The sequence below is a fragment of the Galleria mellonella genome, unplaced genomic scaffold (assembly GCF_026898425.1).
Source record: "Galleria mellonella isolate WM207_F2 unplaced genomic scaffold, CSIRO_AGI_GalMel_v1 utg200, whole genome shotgun sequence".
NCBI lineage: Eukaryota > Metazoa > Arthropoda > Insecta > Lepidoptera > Pyralidae > Galleria > Galleria mellonella.
This window is the reverse complement of record NW_026442034.1, coordinates 2,252,987-2,275,101: the sequence shown is the minus strand read 5'-3', so window position 1 is coordinate 2,275,101 and position 22,115 is coordinate 2,252,987. Positions and strand designations below refer to the sequence as shown.

The 22,115-nt window shown below is 33.1% G+C and overlaps 1 protein-coding gene and 1 long non-coding RNA gene across 3 annotated transcripts in view; both read left to right on the top strand.

Moving 5' to 3' along the window:
• The window catches only part of LOC113516450 (kinesin-like protein Klp10A), an 82,533-nt gene that overhangs the window by 1,802 nt on the left and 58,616 nt on the right, over nt 1-22,115 (top strand). The gene's annotated exons all lie outside the window — the stretch shown is intronic.
• On the top strand, nt 443-5,046 carry LOC128200535 (uncharacterized). Its single transcript, XR_008252765.1, has 2 exons — nt 443-3,132; nt 3,962-5,046. It is a non-coding gene; the product is annotated as an uncharacterized LOC128200535 (long non-coding RNA).

The following is a 22,115-nucleotide window of genomic DNA, read 5'->3' as shown; positions in this document are numbered from 1 at the left end:
ATGATAAGTGAAATGGTGAGCCACCCAGTGGGGACTGATAGGCGAGGATAAAAGTGTGTCAGCTGGCCGATTGTAAAGAATTCATGAAGATTAATCACAACAGCTTCTAGGTGGAACATTATATTATTTTGGAGAAGTTCTAGCAATGGGGTTACTAGTCCCCATTACTAACAATTCTTTATCTCCCCTGGCCATGGAGTAACTGTTGAATTTCTTATGGGTTTTTTTCAACAGATAATAACATTCCAAACCTCATAGTAGATTTAAAAAAAATTATGATTTAAAAGTTTAGTTGTAAAAATAAAGAATATTTGAATTTGAAATATTAAAGATACTTAATGTGTCACCACTCTTTCAGTGGTGACACATTCAGTTTCTTATAATAATATAATAAATAAATCCATCAACAAATTTAACTTAACTATTAGAATGATAGATTAAAAAAATATTTATTTTAAATTACTTCAATACTCTAATGTATATTGAAAAGAATTTAATTTGTTATTTTTTTTTTTATAAATAAGATGTTAGCCTGTTATCACTTAGAGATGGTATGTAGATATAGTAAAGACACTAGCCATAAGAATTATTATTTCGTATGATTTTGTGTCTCTTGTTTTAATTTAATTATAAAATTGCTTTCAATATTTAAAAAAAGAATGTTGATGATTTCTGTAATGTGCAAAATCTAAAAATTTGTTTGCTTATTCCTGAAGTGTGCATGTGTGAGGTCATTACTTATTTTAGTTTTCAGCATAAATTTCTCTATAGCTTATGAATCATTTAAGAGTCATCTTGATGACAGGTATTTGTTGATAGGAGATAAGTACTACAGACTTGATGAGTAATTTGCTCATGTCTTTGAGTTTGCAATAAAATTTACAGCCAAACTATAGTGATTAATTCCTGGTGTATTTCTTACAATAGGTGAATTGACCAGAGAGCCTACCATGAAATGTTTTTCGAAATTTCTGAACTAAATGAAACAAAAATTTAATGTTAAAATTATATAATACATACGAGTACTGTTTAAAAATATTAAAATATCGTTCTTTTGGACTATAACTATAGGATTTATGATGAACAAAATATTAAGCTCTATTTACTGGGCCAATTTTGGTATGAATGAAAATACGAAATCGAGTCTGAGAATTCAGAACTTCATTTCAAGGTAGACCCCACTCCTTCATCATACTCCATCATCTCAAATATATTGCAAAAAGTCTTCCTGCAATATATTATATGGCGTTAATTTACTGGGTACAGAGGGGGTATCATGGGCGAAACAGTATACTCTGTTATGTCCATGGTACTGCTCATGTCTATAGGCGACGGTTACCGCTTTCCATCAGTTGGGCCGTCAGTTTGTTTGCCATTCTAAATTGTATATAAAAAAAATCTTATTTGTTTGATCGGCTCAGGCTAAATCGGCTCAGGCTAAATCGGCTCAGGCTCAGGAGTTATTTTAGGCAGCCTATACTTATTAGTGGACAGTTAACGGTTTAAATGATTGAAAAGCGATATCTTGTTATATATTCAATTCCACAATACTTTTATTCTCGTAGTCTGTATCGATAATTGGTCGAGTATTTATTTTAATTTTAACAAAGATCCATTATAATCGTCTGCCCATGATGAAGGTACCTAGTGACTGGCCTTGCGTCGTTGATAACCATATAAGGGCGCAGACGCCGGCCGTACGCATTGCTCTCTTGTTCATTCGGCGGAATCCCACAAAAAGTGTAATTGTATACTACTGTGGGTCAAATATTTGCCCTTCGTGTGATAATTTTAAAGTACCAGGAAGTCTGCTTATTGTACTATTCCCTTATTTATCGGCTTTTGATATTCCATATCAAAATAGGTATGAGACATTACTTATAGTTATTTTTTTCTCAAATTTTGTACGTTTGTTGCAAATTTAATTAAATCTCACTTTTTATTACTTCTCTTATTTTAAAAGCAGACTAAGAAAAATACGTCATCGTTAAAAAATATAATAATTATTTAAACTTTCTCGTAGCAATCTCAGGGACAGATATTTTACTAAATTGGATATTAGAAATTCAAATACAAAAAAAAAATACTACGTATTTAATGGACAGTCGTATGTTAAATAATTGTAGTCGCCACTACAGCGCCATATGTGAAACGGCCCTAACCAATTGGCCTTTCTAATACCTGTTTTCGGTCAGATATTTCCGACTTGTATTTTTAGCGACTAGTTTGATGTTTAAATAATTAACATGTTTATTAGAAGCTCTTGTTGCCAATGTCAATGGGCTTTGCATAGTGGGTTGGGACCTACTACAGGAAATTCTCAATACGAGTATAGCTAACGTGTGCTGCGCATGGTAATAAATTGACAAGGCTGTACGACATCGGATCATGGGAGTCATGCAGAATGTTTATTTTTAAACAACTTCCATCAGGAGGAGGTTCCTAATTTATTACGTCGTTAATTCTGAACCGATTTTGATACTTCTTTTCACAATCGAAAGGGCTTACTTCCCTATTGGTCTTATATAAATTTTACGATGATTAAAGCACTTATTTTTCTATGTGGTGTGCTTGTTGCTAAGCAAGATCGTGTACCTACAACACGCGATTCTGCATTCTAAATTTAAATATTTTAAATTTAGTATACCATACTTATGAAACGTCACGTTATTAATTGGTACTGGCCAATATGAACATGGTTACGACTGTAGTCGTTTTTAGACGTAATAAAATTTCCTAGTCATTAATGTATTAAATCGTCTGTTACTGTTTAAAAATAATTAGATGTTATTATTTAAGCTATAAATTTTATTATCTTCATTGTAATATTTTTGAATATTGTTCTTTGTTGCGATAAAGCAATTGTTCTTTTTCTTTGTAGAAAAGATACGACTGTCTGTCTATAGGTATTATTTTCTTATCAGTAAGGATGTTTAGCACGAGGTTACTCACTTTACATATGCGATACAATTATTCATAACTAATTATAATAGTAATTAGTGATTTCCCGCGATTTCAGTTGCTCTAAATTTATATCTCGCTCAACTGCGAATACCATAGACTTAACTAGATGTCTAAAGTTCTACATTCCATAACGAATTTACCTCCTGAATTTCAATTCCATATTAGTTGGTGAGTGTCTGATCAATCAATCAATCAATCAATCATCTTTATTCATATACATCTGTTACAGATTATTATGATACGTCACTTTATAATTATAATAATTACTATATAAAATAATATTGATTTAAAAAATATTACAATAATTACATTTACAATACAATTCACATTAATACAAAATTCAAATCCATGTAGTTTTGTCATTTAAATAGTCATTTAATTTATAATATGCTTTTGTACAGAGAGTCCTTTTTTATGTATATTTTAAATTTTCTTTCCTTTAAATGTAAAACGTCATCTGGAAGTTTATTATAAAAACGTATACATATGTTTTGCTTTTATGTATTACACTGTAACGTTTATGAATTGGGATAAAAAATGTATATGTGTTAATTTAGTATACCGTCCACATTTGAACCAACATCCATTCCAATCCAAACTCCTTCAAAACTTTCACATTTTTTTTATGGGTGAAAATGGGATGGCAACCGCGCCTGCGCTAACGATATACGCTGGCGGAGCTCCAGTGAAGGGTGATAGATGAGAATGAAAACAGGCCAGTTAGCCCATTATGATGAATTCATCAGGAATTAACCATGATAGTTTCCAGGGGGAACCGCGATTAGGTCGACCTGGTTGAGTATATTGCTAGCAATGGAATTCTTACTCTCCATTACTAACAATCCCTTTCCCCCCAAACTTTCACATTAGTATCTGTTTTCATATTGATTATTGGTAGTTTTTTTTTCAAAAACAAAAGTAGTGGCGGTATTATTAGATGTTGTCGTGTCGTAGTGTTCGTGCACGAGTTCATTTCCTGGTGCCGATTATGTTACAGCTTGGCCCACCGTCGCCCACAAAGCCAATCCAAGGTTGCGTCATCGATCTGAGGCCCTCAGTCGGACAGTGGACTCATGGAAACACCAAAACAATATGTTCATAGGTGTAGACATAAGTAAAGAGACATGCTCTTTTCGATCAATGATTTTATGTATTTGGTAGGTTATTTTTTTTCTCCCGTCAAGAATATAGGCGCCACATTATTAAATATTTTAAAATAGTTACTGCGAGGGTCACACCATTCATTTCTCTTTATATTAAAAAAAAAATGAATTAATGTATTTTAATAATTCATGTATCTAAAAATCTATATCAACTTCTAATTTTTTTTCACCGCATTATTAGTTTTTGTTTTGCCAAACGTTGACTGAAAGAGAATGCAATATAACATTAAGTTCTTCCTTTTGTACCAAACATATTTTGTAATATGGTCAATAAAGAATATATAAATGAAAAGAAAATAAAAAAATAGTACGTTACTCGAAGCAAATCAAATTTGAATAAATAACTATCGTGAGTCATACTAGTCGGACATTTCCGAATTTAAACGTGAGCAAAGCCGACTTAAATATACACGAATCAAATTTATTCACATATATTTTTTGTCACTCATGCACCTTATTCTTTTTAAAACGATCATTGAGTTTAGTAGCTAGATGACAGCATATACAAATGACTATATTGGGCATTGAACTTGCAACTACCGGAATGTGATGTAATGTGTTAAACCGCTACACTAGGTCGTCAAGGGCGTAAAAACGAACAGAGGGCCTACCACAAAATATTTTCCGAAATTTCGGGGACGAACGAAACGGAAATTTTATGTTAAAATTATATAATACGTGCCGTTTAAAATTATTAAAAATATTAAAATATCGTTCCTCTGGACTATTAGGATAGGATTTATGATAAACGAAATGTTAAGCTCTATTTATTGGGTCGATTTCGGTATGAACAAAAAGACGAAATTGAGCCTGAAAATACGGAACTTCATTTCATGGTAGACCACTACTTCAGATTAATCCAATTGGGTTAATAAATTTGTGCGAGAGTGTAATTGGTTTTATACTCAGCATGTTAAAATTGGTTGTGTTTTATTTGTCGGTTGTGCTTCCTAATGAAATCATACGTATGTTCTAATAATACTAGAATCGACTACAAACTCGCTCGAGGTCCTGCCGCTGTTTTGTAGTCGTGGCAAATAGCTTATAGAGTCGATTCGAGTGTTGTGTGAGTCATCGGCGGGTTCCCTCGCTGCGGCCGTGTGACGCGACCGCCTCACCGCATGCGAAGCGACGCGCTCCGAGTTCCACAGTCTTAATATCAATCGAGCATTGACATTGATACATATTTATAATTATTTCTTCTAGCCGTGCAATGTCTTGGCATCTATTTTGTGCCGTAGGAATTTTTAGTGGAGATTTTTACAGGGCACTAATTAGGCTAATTTACTGCTTCGCTACAGTATCGAGTCACTGTTTGACACTTTATTTAAGTATTAATTAAGCTACTGAATTGCTTACGCATTTTGTGTACGAACGTGGAGAGCTAAATAGACGTGCAACATCAGAAATGTTCCACTAAATTTCTCATGTTTTTGAAAGATTTGGTTTCTACTGTATACTTTTCTCGTTTATACATATAAAAAAGGATGCTGAGTGACCCATATATCAGTACAGCTGAATCCGCTGAATCTAGAATCTCGAAATTTTGCAATTAGGTTTTTATATAGCATAAATGAACAATAAGAATTTAGAAAATTCTACCTTTAAGAGGGTTGTAATAGGAGATGAAAGTTTGTATGTTTAGAAGTTGACACGTGAAATTTTAGAATTAGGTTCTTAGATCGAAACAAAGATTAATATGTTTAAAAATTAAATAAAATTTTATAAGCTACGTTTAATATATTTTAGTATTTCCACTAGGTACGTCTACTGTTAACGTACCTTCAAATTTCATAGAAGATGCGGAATTGTAGACATACATTATATTCGAACAATTATATATAAAAAAAGCGACTTTAATCGTGATGAAATTTTTGAATGAACGATGAGAGGTTTCGTATACATTTTAAATTAATAGCAAAATTTAAAATTATCAATGTAATGATAATTTAAAATTTTGTTCCACAAAAAATGATTGCAATCATGAGAAAGTAATTTATTTCGGTATAAAAATTAAACCACTCAACGGATTATGATAAAATTTTTATGGGACTCATCTAAAAGTCTACCATTTCGAAAAAAGGAATTTTACGAATTTATATATTAAATGACGGAGTTATAAGGTAAAGAATTTAAAAAAATTACAACCGAACTGAGAAGCGGCTCCTTTTTTTGGAGTCAGTTAACAACATTTGAAAATGGAATCATGTTGGAATCGTGTTGCTTAGTAAAGGAATACTATAGAAAATGGATACGAGACTAACACGCTAGTAAATCTTATCAATTGGAAAAATTATATAAGATTCGATGCAGATTTAGCCAAGCTTTTTTTTAATTTTTTTATGTTTTTTTTATGCAATTTAAAATGGCAAACAAGCTGACGGCCCACCTGATGGAAAATGATATCTGTCGCCTATAGACAAGTGTAAAATAAATAATAATAATGTTTAATTGTTAGTGTGAAGCGTTCGCGTGACATAACCACAGAAAAGAATAGACGAATTAAGGTATTCTTCTTTTGGAAGTCGATATACTAGAGGGAGACTTTTTACAAAAGTCGTTTGCTTGGGTACCTCTGTCTCATTCGTGCTTCAATTGTGAAGCAGTTGTATTTGTATGGCTGTGTTTCGGTTTGAAGGGTTTGTGGGGGGTATCATGGGCGAAACGGTATACTCTGTTATGTCCATGATACTGTTTATGTCTATATGCGACGGTTACCACTTTCCATTAGGTGGACCGTCAGCTTGTTTGCCATTCTAAGTTGTATAAAAAAAATGCCATTACTTTGGTTATATAACCTTGCTAATATAATAAAATTGTAACTAGAAAAAGTTAGTACACGATACATATTCCAAAAATAATATAATATAACGAGAGAGCTTAACTTATGACAAAATAATAATTTTTAAAAATTTTGTCTGTCTGTCTTTATGTTAGTTCGGCATAACGCAAAAATTACTGTACCAAATTAGAAACGGTTTTCATAGTTTTGATTCTCAAAGTCTAATTTAAAACTTGGTATATGTATCATCTTACCAGAGGGAGATTTAGTACAAAAGTCGTTTGCGTTTCAGGTGAACCGTCAGCTTGTTTGCCATTCTAAGTTGCATGAAAAAAAAATCTTGATACGCCATTTTAAAGTAGTCTATTTAATTGGTTTTACTACTTTTGAAGTCCACGCGAACGACGGGCAAAAAGTTTAGTTAGTTTTAAATAGAATTTAGAAGCGTTCTTCTGTTTAAATTCGCTTAAAATACTACTCGCTTTGCCTCGAGCCTATGTAGGTAATGAATACAACAAAAACAGGTTTATAGACTAGGTAGCCTTAACTACAAGCACGTGGGTGCCGTGACGTCCAAAGGCCGACCATCGAATCTAAGTTATTCTAAGTTGTCTATCGATTAACATTTGGGTACCGGCGCAGCGCGACTTCGAACTGTATACGCTTATTTGCACACAGAATAAGAAAAATCTAGAGTACCGCGTGTTCCACATTTTGACATTCGTTTGCAACGTCGTATACAATTAAATAAATTATGGGAGCATTAATCTGTAATATATATTTTTTAATTGAAATGTAATTGGAAAGTAGTGATTGTATGAATTTTTAATAGCACTTAATTTTTGTAAAGAATAAAATTTTTATCAAGATTATTTTTTGTAATTAAAGGATATAATTATGTTTTAAGTATAAAAGCTAGCCGTAACGACTTACGTGTATTTTAGTTGAGTATGCTAATAGGGAAAAAATAGTTATTTATTTACAAAACTCTTAACTATATAATTACAAATATTTTTAAAATTTTTCAAAATTCTTCATATAACTACAACACTAGGACCACTAGTTGACTATAAATGTTTTATAGTTAGATACCCTATAATTGATGTGACTGGATTTGAATTCCCATCTTCCAGCCATTGCGGCCAAATTCATTCCTAGTTAGATACATTTACACCGTGGTAGAAATACCATCAGGTGCCAAATTTAAATTATCTTTATTCAAATACACCTGTTTACAAACACTTTTAAATCGTCATTTTTTTAATCTACTACAGGATTCGGAAGGTTATTATCTATTGAGAAGAGCCCGCAAGAAATTGAACAGTTACTTTTTTAAATCTCTGAATGAATGAATGAATGAGTATACTTTATTTGCATTATACAATATAGGAAATAAGCAAGACAATTTACAAACATAACGATACAATTGTATAAGTACAGTAAGGCGGTCTTATTACTGAGAGCAATCTTTTCAAGACAACCTTAAGGTAATGGACTAATTGTTGTACAAGTAGGTATGATAGTGCTGTATAACTTATATATTTTTATATAAGTTTATATATGTTTAAAATTACATGGCCATTAAAAAGCCCATGCATAATCGACTGACTATCGAGTCAGTTTGACATTAAATTAAATTATTTAGTATGTAATATACTTTATTCAATAAGTGTTTTTTAATAACAGTTTTAAAATTTATTAATAGGTAGATCCAAAATATCTTTCAGTATTTTATAACATTTATTTATTTATTTATTCATTAGTACAAATATGTGTACATGGCGGACTTAATGCTAAAAACATTCTCTTCCAGTCAACCATAGGGATAACATTAAATGCCCATTCCTAAAAGATCTATTAACTTTTTTTAAACGATACTTCGGAACAGCAAGTTTGTATTTGTATGTAGTGTTAAGATTATTGAGATTGCAGTTTTTAAGGAACAGCCAAATATCTTAGTATTTTTCTGGGTGTTATCTATCTACAGGACATTTGTTATTAGACGAATATATAGTTTATTTACTTGCAAAAAGAGCCCACTTTCGATTTTACCACTGATGTCATCGACTGCCCGAGTGGGAGTTTGTTATTGGCACGACAAAAACTATTATAAACGACCTGTTCCATCTTAGCGGAAGCATCCGCTATAGAGTCAATGGAAACATCTCGATTGTGGTTTGCCGCTAGTTAGCGGAAGTTAGTTATTCGTTCAGTTGAACGAATCGATTATTTTGGATATTTTTATTAAGTTTTCAGTAGACGTTTTCTATTGTGTTATTGAATTTCACTAATGACTAGAAAGTAAGAATTTTGTTCTTTTTTCTTGCTGCAAATAAAAAAAATAATATTGTTGCAAAAAAGGTATAGCTGTATGGAATGATGCATAGATTAGAGGAAAATAGCAAAAACTTTCAATTGTCGATGGATCGTTAGTTTGTTTTAGCATTCCATTGTATTGTATTGATAATACTGCCTTTAATATAATATAAATAAGGATAAAATGTTTAAGAAATATTAAAAACAAAGACGACTTTAATAATATTCTGTAGTAACATTTATTGTTAATTCGAAATAAAAAAAGATTTTTTTATTATAGTTCTTTAGTGGTAAACAAGCATACGGCCCGTTTGAGCCTAGCAGGAAGATCATTAAATACATAAAAAACTCATAGATTAACATTAAAAAACAAGGAGTCTACTTTCTTCAATATATATTAGTGTTGTATTAGCCATTAACTGTCCACTGCTGTACATAGTATGCGGCATGTAAATTAACGTGATCCATTCCTGAAAACTAATATAAGTATTTATTTAAAAGTTTTATGGAATGGTTTTCGTTAATTTATATACTCTATAGATTACGGATTCATCACATCATCATCACAATCAGCTTACTGCAGTCCACTACTGGGCATAGTTCTTTCCGAAACGACCATCGGCTTTTTGCTGCCACTACGGGTTACTGGTTGCGTTTCCATTATGGATCAAATTTTTTCTTTCCTCTATTAAAAAATATTATATGTGTTTACTATAATAGATAAATCGATAATGGAATCCAGGCCGATCGACTTCAGGCACGTATCGTAGAGTAGGTATTTCTATTGTAACGTAAACTGGATTGTAGACACAAAAAACAGTGTTTGTTCCGTTTTCCTTTCACGGGCAGCTGGCCTAGTTGACGTGTGTTTATTTATTGGTAACGTCATAGATAGAATAATTATAGTAAAATTGGACTTGTGCTTTCCGCTTAACTACATTTGGGATATATGAACGATTAAATTATTTTTCCATTTTGGAGGTAGATAATTATATCATACCTCTTAATTTTGGTTATCTATTAATTTTCTCTAGAGCGATACTTTTTGCAAAAGTCGTTTGCTTGGGCATCTCTGTCCTATTCGTGTTTCTACCGTGAAGCAGTCGTGTTTGCATGGTTGTGTTTCGGTTTGAAGGGTGTGCAGGTAGTGAATTTACAGGGTACAGAGAAATAACACCTGAGTCCTCAGGAATGGCAACGCATGGGTGGTGTCATGGGCGAAACGGTATACTCTGTTATGTCTATGGTATTGCTCATGTCTATAGGCGACGGTTATTACTTTCCATTAGGTGGGTCGTCAGCTTGTTTGCCATTCTAAGCTGCATAAAAAAAATATTGATTCCCTAAAATAAATACATAAATAACATTAAAATAGTCAAGATATCTATCTCTGTTCCAATTTTCATTCAAATCTCTTCAGTCATTTAACTATTTAAATACTAAGCGTCCAAATATTTTATAAAATTTTCATTTTTTTTTAATATGAGGCCAAAACCGTGAGATATTACTATTAGAAAATTATAATAAGTATATATGAAGTCTTAAATATAATAATTTTACGAAGTGATTGAAAAAGCGACTTCGTGTCGCAACAAACTTTCTCCTATTGTAATATGCTGAAAACGTATACAGCGACAAAGTGGTTTGCGGTGCGAGCTCAGTAAGACAACATTGTTGAGATCATTTCTTTCTAATGGCTTGTGGTTTTTCTCATAGGTACCACATATATCTATATGCCATAACAATATTTACGTGTTCTTTTTTTCTAAACTAATAGTATTAAAGAAAGAACTAACGAACGAGGAAGTCCTAAAAAGAGGAAACGAGAAGAGAACATTGATTGAAATAATAAAGAATAGAAGAGGCAAAATGCTGGGCCACCTTCTACGACATGACGATTTTTTTAAGAGCATAATAGAGGGAGAGATAGAGGGCAAAAGAGGAAGAGGAATACCGAGGATTAACTACATGGGACAGATAAAGGGAACACTAGGTGTCATGTCGTATAGGGAGATAAAAGATAAGCATAAGAATTAGTTGCACCGACAAAAGGAAACTCTTAAATGAAAAAAAGTATTAGAGGAAAAATTTGATTTTTTGTTTGTAAGAGATAAATTTAAAAAATCCTTAACCTTAAAAATATATGAGTTAACTTAAAAAAAATCTTTCATCTATAGAAAGTTACTTTATCAGTGAGTACCATGCCTTTTATTTATTATTTAAAAACCGTGTAAGAGGGTCGCTAGTAGATGATAATGAAATGGTAACGCCGCAGTGCGCTAGTAATAATGAGGATGAAGTCAACCGATTTTGACAAAATTTCTATGAGTGCAATCCCTAAATATTACCTTTTTAGATGAAAAAAGAATTTTCCAAATAAGTTTACAATGAAGGAGTTATGAGGTAATAAAAAAAAAAACCGAATAAAGAACCTCCTTCTTTTTGAAGTCGGTTCAAAATATGACGCATATCGATCTTCTTGCTAATATTACCAATATTTTGCAAATTCATCTTGAAATATGTTTTTAACATACCTGTGATCCATCCACGTAAACAAAAAAAAAAACAATTGTAGATTAAATGTTTTTTACATTAAATACTGCGATCTCAACTCAAGATATTTCATGTACGCAATTTATCTGAGAATCAAGAAGCCTTCATTGCGCCCACGGACTTACAAATTCGCTACCACGTACCTAATGGGGACGACAGTACCAAATTATTGGTCATAGAACATGGTACTAAAGTTTGGTTTTAATTTAGTTTATTTCGTACTTGTATCAGTTTGGCGTCTTTTACTGATATGGCCGAAGTTATTTGGTGAGAAAATTTAATATTACCTCTCATTTATATTGACAAAACACCCACGGCACATGAAGGTCGTACAAGTAGGTAGGCAGTGTATTTTTGGCATTTGTACGGTTCGATGTTTATATATAGACATGCAATTAACTGGCCGAATCGATTTTGATGTGGTTTCTTTGTTTTACTAGAAGCAATTCCTTAAATATGTTTAAGCAGTCCTATAAGGAAAGAAACATCAGTTACAATGTATTTTGTTTGTAACCTAAATTCATATTATAAAGAAAAAAGCTTTGATTTGTTCATAATAGAGAAACTCAAACAATACTTAACCGATTTTAAAAATTCTTTCAGATGTAGATTGTCAGCGAGTAAAATAGGCTGTACTTTATTATGAAAAAGCCGTGGGAATTCGGGGCGGGTCGTTAGTTTGTTATAATTTAATATTTGATCATTAAGATTAGATCACAAAAACAACGACTTAAATCGTATTAAAATTTAAATAGGATTAATACGCGAGGAAATATTTACGATTGCAAAAATAATTATAAAAATTGGTTCAAAATTGGTGAAAATATAGTGTAACATATATACGTATATTCGCATAATATAAGGGAACTCCTTTAGCGAAGTCGCTTAAAAATTAATTCTAACTTTACCAAGTTCTATATCAAACAAGACATCTCCCGGGATCAAATCCTGGGTGTTTATCTTTTTCGGCATTATGTGTACCTAGCGAAACTCTAGTACCAAATTGAATGTGGTTTTGACAGTCGAGTTCCTATAGGTCGAACTTAAGATTTATTATATACATCTATGTCTTAATATGTTATATAGTCCACACGTGAGTACGAAGTTACGGGCATAAGCTAGTAATTTGTAAAGAACTAAGATAATTTCGAAATGTCTTTAAAATTCAATAAAATAAATTCCACATTGTCACAAGCATTGAACGTCAATGCGTGACTAGATACCGGCTGACGGCCGAGTCTGCCAATCTTTAATTCTTTCTTGCATTCCTAATGTCAATGCTGGCTTGGTTCAACGGCACGACACGTCACGACACGATACACTCGTCCAATTGAGAACTGTTTGCACGACCAATTATCGTGTTGTTCAAACTTGTCGTACCATTTAGTGTTGATTCATCGTTTTTTGTTACGCTAACTAGTCTATTAACGGTTTCAAATTTATATGTTCGATCATTGCTTTTGCTGAGTTTTTTTTTTTAATATGGAATAATTCTTATCATCGTCATACCAGCCTTTAACTTTCCTTTGCTGAACATAAGCCTCCCCCTTGGGGGGGAGTTTTGCCAGTAATTGCCACGTTTAGCAAGCGGATTGGCAACCGCAGTCAGGCTTTAGGTATGTTTTAAGAGAGACGCTGCTGCCCATTTCTCGCCTTCACTTTAGCAGCTCTTACGACAACCACGGGAAAGGAAGGGGTGGCCTTTTCTATCCTGGGACCACACGGCCAATAATGGAATAATTATGTAACCTATAAAAAATCTATATGTATGTTTCTATCTAAATGTATGTTTTTAGTATGTTTTCTAGTGTTTATGAAGGTATATATGATATACGATAAAATTATAAAAATATATGAAAGAAAAGCAATATGCTGTTGGTGTTCCTTTAAATAAATAAACAAATAAAAGGAAGGTCACTGCTTTTAAATTTGTTGATTTTTTTTTAAATGAGAAAGTTTTTGACTATATAGAGCATTACTTATTTTTGTGACACTGTTTTTTGACTTATTTGCTTTCTAAACTTATTAACGAAGATAGACATAGATAAAACTTTGATAGAACAAATTGTAGAGATTTGTTTCGGCATTGAAACCGAAAGTGACAATTTTATAATTGTTCTTTGGGCCTGCCCAAAGAAAATGTACATACTAGCTTTTACCCGCGACTTTGTTCGCGTAACCGGGATATGTTTACTGACTGGCATAAAGAGTGACCCATCTCTTGCTGCGTTTATACAGTACGTATATACTAAATTTCATAGTGATTGGTTAAGTCGGTAAGGAACTATAAACAAACAAACTCACTTTCACATTTATAGTATCAGTAAGGATAAATGAATATACGAAATAAATGCAGAAAAAACATTTCGTAGGTTTGTATATAATAATCAATCTATGGGCTTAACTGTACCACGTTATGACTATGTAATTAATGTGGTTATCTTTAACCTTCGAGTATGTACTAATGTCATACTTTCAGTTACAGAAGGAACAATGTTGCCTATTCCGTTTTATTGACTCAACTTGACATTGTAATTTTACAGTTAGTTATATAGTTTACACATCTGACTATAATCAGGCCACGTTCTAATCTAGTCAATTTTTCAGTCATGTTTTGAAATGAACGGCTGTGAAATATTTATAATGTTAAATTAATGTGATTTACCAGAGGGAGACTTTGTACAAAAATCGATTGCTTGGGTACCTCTGTCCCATTCGTGTTTCAACCGTGAAGCAGTTGTGTTTGTATGGCTGTGTTTCGGTTTGAAGGGTGGAATATGGCGTGAATTTACTGGGTACAGAGGAAAAACACCTGAGTCTTCAGGAATGGCAACGCATGAGGGGTATCATGGGCGAAACAGTATACTCTGTTATGTCCATGGTACTGCTCATGTCTATAGGCGACGGTTACCACTTTCCATCAGGTGGGCCGTCAGCTTGTTTGCCATTCTAAGTTGTATAAAAAAAAAAATAAAAAAAAATAAAAAGATTGTTGCAACTAGCATTAAGATTTTTTTTTTAAATAAATAAATAAATTGTTAATTAATTAGTGATATCCTTTTTGGTGCTTTTTAAAAGTATTTAGCCAATTTATCAAAGCAGGATGTGAGCCAATTTCTTAATGGTCAGAAATTAGTGAGCCTTGATTGTGACTGTCGATTTCCACCTACGCCAATCTGGCCAATAGATTTCGTTCTAAGATAAAACGAATGTCACCGAAGTAGCAACTAGCATAACGTAGATTAGAACGTGTAATAAAACTGTTGGATCAAATAATAATGCAGATAGTTTTACTTTGGACTTATTTGTGGACAACCAAAGAGATGTTGTAGCAATTTAGTCATGTCGGGAGTATGATATATTGACTAATGTTTACCCTTGATTTTGTCCAGATTTATTCCTGATATGTTAATAGACTAGGGCAGAAAAGAGACTGTTCTCCTTCATCTCAAATATAATGTATAAAATAATTGTACAAAAGTCGATTGCTTGGATACCTCTGTCCCATTCGTGTTTCTACCGTGAAGCAGTTGTGTTTGCATGGCTGTGTTTCGGTTTGAAGGGTGGGCAGGCAGTGAATTTACAGGATACAGAGAAATAACACCTTAATCATCAGGAATGGCAACGCATGGGTGGTGTCATGGGCGAAACAGTATACTCTGTTATGTCTATGGTATTGCTCATGTCTATAGGCGATGGTTACCACTTTCCATGGGTGGTGGGCCGTCAGCTTGTTTGCCATTCTAAGTTGTATAAAAAAAATATCATGTTTGATTTAGCGGATGAACCACCAAGACGTAACCAATAAATAAACACATATCTACATTCACATACATATTTCGGTATTACAGGCGTTCATAGATTATGGTAACCGCTTACCATTAGGTGGACCGTATGCTTGTTTGACACCGCAGTGATCTAAAAAAATACATTTATTGTATTAGTACGGATTGAGTAGAGAATATAGGCCAAGAGAGGTGCCAGATATTCTATGAGTAAAATTAATTTTGATTCTGGGTTCATTTACAAATGAAGTCAATACAAGGCAAATTTATTCGTCAGTTTTATGAAATAAAAATATTGTAATATGTTCGCGATTAAAATTCGTAACAGGCAGTGGTTTCTTGATTGATGCTATTGTGATGAACGTAGTACTCAATTTGTTCACATTTTGCCAATTGTATTTAAATGGAAAAGTTTACTCTTTCATTTGGATTAATTGGGATTGATAATTAAATTCGCTTAACCCATTTAGCCAGCAATCAACGTTAATAATTTTTTTTTTATTGAAACATTCTGATTCTATATTTCATGTATTATTAGTAAAGCATTGGCCAGGTGTCAAATAACTAAAACTATAAAAAATAACTAAATAATAATAAAAAAAAAAATACTAGTCCTTAATTTACGGATTTGACAAAACTTTTAATTTTAACAATACCATATTAAATTAGCCATTAATTGTCCACTGTTGAACATAGGCCTTCTCCCTAATTGAGGGGGGGGGGGGTTATTAGTTAGGGGGTATTGTTATTAGTTGTTACGTTTGGCTGGCGGGTTGGCAACCTGAATTAGGCTTTTGGTGAAGTTTTAAGAGGGACGCTTCTCCCTGTCCCTCGATTATAAGTTCCTTAGTTGTCTCTTACAACACCCACCCGCGATCTACATGGCGGATTTTACAATGTATGAGTTAAATTATTTTAACTTTAATAAAATTTAATACTACATAGAGGTCTATTACATATTAGTTTATTGGTTCTATTGTTATAGTAAAAAGTTTCAAAATATCGGATGTTACTAGAAGCACGCTAACAATATACGGCGAGTGTGATCTAAGTTCTATCTTGTAGATAACAACAAAACTCGATTATTCACGAAAAGGATCTTTATTGACCTGACGAGGGGGCCTACCATGAAATGAAATACCGAATTTTCGGACTCAATTTCGTGTTTTTGTTCATACCTAAATCGGCCCAGTTAATGGAGCTTAACATTTCGTTCGCCATAAATCCTATCATAAAAGTCCAAAGGAATAATATTTTAATATTTTTAATGTTTTTAAACGGTAAGTATAATGTAATTTTAACATCAAATTTGTATTTCGTTCGGCTCCGAAATTTCGGAAAACATTTCATGGTAGGCCCTCAGGTCACTATATACGGTTCGAAAATTATCATGTGCTAAAAATATACATAACTTGTTTCAATATATATAGTAATATCAACAAGTATATCTGATTAATATAACTAACAAGGTGTAGCAATCGTTATACGCGTAAACGTGACGCTGCGAGAGCCGTGTTCTTGTCACGCCTAGTATATCACCTTAAGATTTAGGTTGTGTGCTCAGTGATAGCACATCAGCGGACCTCTTCTAGTTCGGATATTTTTTAAGACGGATTTTTCGATAAACAAATGTAGCCTTTGTTCCAATGGTCATTTACAAGTAGTGCAGTAGATGGTACTATATTTTCAATTATATATTAAATTTGTATATATTAAGTTTTTTTTTGTGGAACATAATCTTAAAGTATTTACAATCAACATGTAGATTGTAGAATCGGGATTGCGATACCAGAATAGCTATCAAACTGTCGTATACATTATTTATTATTCATGAGCCGGCTACATTGATACGCTTGCGTGCTAGCTCCTAATTATATACCAGTTTTTTTTTTTTAATATTGGACACTGTTTTAACGGTAATGTATAGGCAGTTAGGGTTTCGTAGAAAAATAGGGTATCTAGCATTTATCATCACCATATCGGCCGTCAATTGTCCATTGCTGAACATAGGTCTCCCTTATAAGGGGCTGTTTTGCCAATAGTTACCATGCTTGGCAAAAAGGTTGGCAGCCGCAGTTACGATTTGGTACGCTGCTGCCTATCCTTTGGCCATTAAATTCCTATAGTCGCCTCTTACGACATCCACGAGAAAGGAAGGTGTGGCCCATTCTGTGTCGGAACCACACGGCAATCATTCTATCATTATTCATCTGTATTACAACATATGTGATAAAAAAAATATTGTAAAAGATGACGATGATCGTTACGACAAATGGGAAAAAGTGGAGTGAAAACTTAGAAGGAAATTAAATTATCTAAAAACCTGGAAATTATTATCCGGGAACAAGCTGCACTCCTACTGGGGGGCAAAAAAAAAGTTGGCGATGGTATATTTGTTTGCTCTACATATTCTTACACTTCCTATGCCCATTTAGAAAAAAAATCTATGGGTACGTTGTTTTTAAATTTCACTCTATTCTATTTGGATATATCATGATGAATTTTAAGGTTACAACAATGTTTACAATTCTCTGATTTTACTCTACGGTTACAGGTCCATTGCCTTTTATTTTAAAACGGTCCACTCACTTATTTCTTCACGAAGAATGTTAAGTTGTTATTACCCAATATGTATTTATCATCTTCTTGTCCTTACTCTAATTATTTATTTGGTATTAGTGTAATATGTTTTCCTCTTGCATTAATCTCTATTCGCAGTAAAGTCCGCATTCATTTCCAGTCTGATCATATCATCTTTAACACCGATTATCTACTCGTATATCTATTTATCTGTCTGTACTTATAATAAATCTGTAGAGAGGTCAATTCTGTACATGAAATATATTTCCAAAATAACTATCAGGTTGTGATTAGTGATCGATACTGATGCCAAAAATGCAATCAGTAAAATTTTTGTCTGCCTGTCTGTCTGTATGTTCGTTATAGAAACAAAAATTACTCGACGGATTTTAACGAAACTTGGTACAATTATTCTTCATACTCCTGGGCAGGTTATAGTATACTTTTCATCACGCTACGATCAATAGGAGAAGAGCAGTGAAGGGAAATGTGTCTGTTACATCAAAACTACTGAACCGTGAGGAAGGACATAGGCTACTTATTTTACGAAAACCCACGGAAACGCGGACGAAGTCGCGGGCAACAGCTAGTGTATTATAAAAAAAAAAAACTTAATAAAAAAGTGATAATGTCTACAGAACCAAGATTTTGTTTGAGATTAAGTATTTATTACTAATAGTGTGCATAAAAAAGACGACGTTACATAATTTATTATCGATTTAATAACAGAATCGTTTTCGCATCGAAAATTTATTATGCAATAATTTGTATACCAAACGATTACGATCCGCTATCTCTAAGTTTATGCTACTATGGCCTCTAGCTTACTAGAAGGTTTTGCAAGGCTCCGTGCCTGTGGGCGGCTGGTGGGCGACTTGTGGTTCCGTCTACTGATGTCATCAGCTCAGCTCTGTCCATAAGCTATGTGATATTTGGCAAACTTCTATGTCAATTTTAATTATATCTCATTGAATATATATGAGAGTGAAAAGGAGAGCTTCTTTATAATATTTTTTTTTAATTCTCATTTGCCATAGAAAGTTCCTGCATTCCTTAGATGGAGTCCTACATTGGCTATATAAATTAGATGAAATAAGTCGACTGTAAACTAACAGACGGTTTCAAAATGCATTCCTTTGCTCTGAAGTGTAGATCGATAAAATTGATTAGAAAGGCGTGTCAAGAAAGCGTCTATAATACAATTGAACCTAGAGCTGATTAGATAACAATCTTATTTGTGAAGATTTATCTGATTTTGTCGTGCAGCGTTTTTACCGTGGTAATAATGACAGTTTCTGTTAAGTGTTGCAATAATGAAAAAAAAATTTTTTTTTTTTTTTATACAACTTAGAATGGCAAACAAGCTGACGGCCCACCTGATAAAAAGTGATAATCGTCGCTTATAGATATGAGCAGTACCATGGACATAACAGAGTATACTGTTTCGCCCATGATACGACCCATGCGTTGCTATTCCTGAGGAGTCAAGTGTTATTCCTTTGTATCCTGTAAATTTACTGTCATATCCCACCCTTCAAACCGAAACACAGCCATGCAAACATTACTTCACGGTAGAAACACGAATGGGACAGAGGTGTCCAAGTAAACGACTTTTGTACAGTCTCCCTCTGGTAAATAATATAATGTTAGTAACTTAACAATTTGACTAGGATAAATGTAGCCTATTTTTAATGGGTGATAATGGAATGGTAACCTCGTCTGCGCTGTCTGTATACGCTGGCGGGGCACCAGTGATAGATGATTGGTGACGATGAAAGCAGGTCAGTTAGTCCACCATGATGAATTTGATAAGAATTAACCATACTGGTTTCCAGGTGGAACCGCGTGGAGGTCGACCTAAGAGGGTATATTGCTAGCAATGGTGCTATTAGACCTCATAACTAACAATCTCTTTCCCCCCAATGTAGCCTATTGTCATGTGGTCCCGGCATAGAATGAACCAACCCTTTCTTTCCCGTGGGTGTCGTAAGAGACGACTAAAGGGACTTAATGGTCGAGGAATGGGCAGCAGCATCTCTTAAAATACCACCAAAACCTTACTGCGGTAGCCAAACCTGCCTGCCAAGCCTGGTGTCTACTGCCAATAGGGTGAGGCCTATGTTCAGCAGTGGGCAGTTAACGCCTGTTATGATGATGATGATGATGATTTGGGCATTGTGTTTGGTGCAGATTTAGCAAACTATGAATTTCTTAGGATGGGTCTGACATTAAATACAATCACATTATGCGATTATAATAAGGTGCTTGATGATGTAACATCGTCATCTAGGGATAAAGGGATTGTTAGTAATGAGGATCTAACAGCATCATTGTTAGCAATATACTCTATCAGGTTGACCTCCCCATGTATTTCCCTTTTTCCCTTTTGGTTATTTTTTTTATGAATTCGCCTCTATTTTCTAACTGATCTGCTTCTAATTTCATGTTCACCTGTCATGTCTCACTGGTGTCTCGGCAGCGTAAACTAGTAACGTATGCAGGGTCAACATTCCATCTTCACTTACTAAAAGAAACACTGTCATATGATACGTCAAAAAAGGCTATTATCTACAAAAAGTATTAAGAAAATATATAAAAATAGCTAGCTCTTGTCTTTAAGGAAAAGAACCATAGGAACAGTTAGCTTTTCTATTGATTAGGTGAAATGTGGAGAAAAACTGCAATAAACTTAAGTTTCTTGTTGATTAACTCCTAAACATTACAAAGAAATGACATTTTGAAGCAGTATTATCAAAATAAACTTTATACTTAATAAGTTTACTTAAAATCTATATTACCAGTAAGCTTAGGTTTATTTGTAGGTTTCGCTATTAGCATACCACAATGACTAATGTAAACCTAACAATTTAAATAGCCCACACAAATGTTTCGATGTCAACCCTTTGATATAATAGTGAATTATTGACCGTTCCAATCAATACGGCTTGACTATTCATTCGGTTACTATTCTTAACGTAATTTGATGTAAGTGTAGTCATATATAAATTGTCCTATGACGTCACATGACATTATCGATGATTTATTTCTTGCTGAAAGAATGGAGAATGTTCTTTTTTTGTATGTATATTTTCACAATTTAATGAATATTTGCGATTCGATGCTGATGAAATCTTATTTTAGAATTCATAGAATATACATTACTTGTTAACTGTAAATATAATTAATTAACTGTAAAAATACGGTACTTGTGTATTTACTGGTTGCCAACCCGCCTGCCAAGCGTGGCAACTACTTGCAAAACTCAGCCTTATGGAGAGAACATATGTTCAGCAGTGGACTGATGATATGATGATGATGATGACGGTATTTGTAAAATTCTAATTCTATGGGGAAAGGTTGTATATATATATTCTTTATTGCACTAAAACACACAGTAACAACAATAAGTTAATAACGATGTTAGCAAAGGCTAACTTATCTCTAAAAGAGATTTCTTCCAGTCAACCTAACGCAGTGGTATGTGGTAGGAATATGTGGTATATGTGGTAGAAATTAAAATAAATATTTACATAAATAATTAATCATTATATATATATATATATATATATATATATATATATATATATATATATATATATATATATATATATATATATATATTATATTTCAAAGATATAATATTAATATATACATATGAATATAAACCTACATAAATGAATGTGTTGTGATTTTTCTGATCAAGACTGCTCTGCTTTGCTCTGGAAATCGGGAAATTACGAGAAATCGGTCCTATGAGCATTTCGTAAAATATTACAGTATACGGAGCTCCTGTGCAAAATTACACGTTTTTATTAAGTTTTTATTAGTAAACATGGATTACTTTCTGTATGACGAAGATGGTTATAACCAGAACACTTGAAAAAAGTTTATTACGAGATTTTTTTTGGTTTCATTCTTAGTTCCTTTAGTCTCCTCTTCTCGTGGTAAGTGGCGAGCATCTTACTCCGTCAC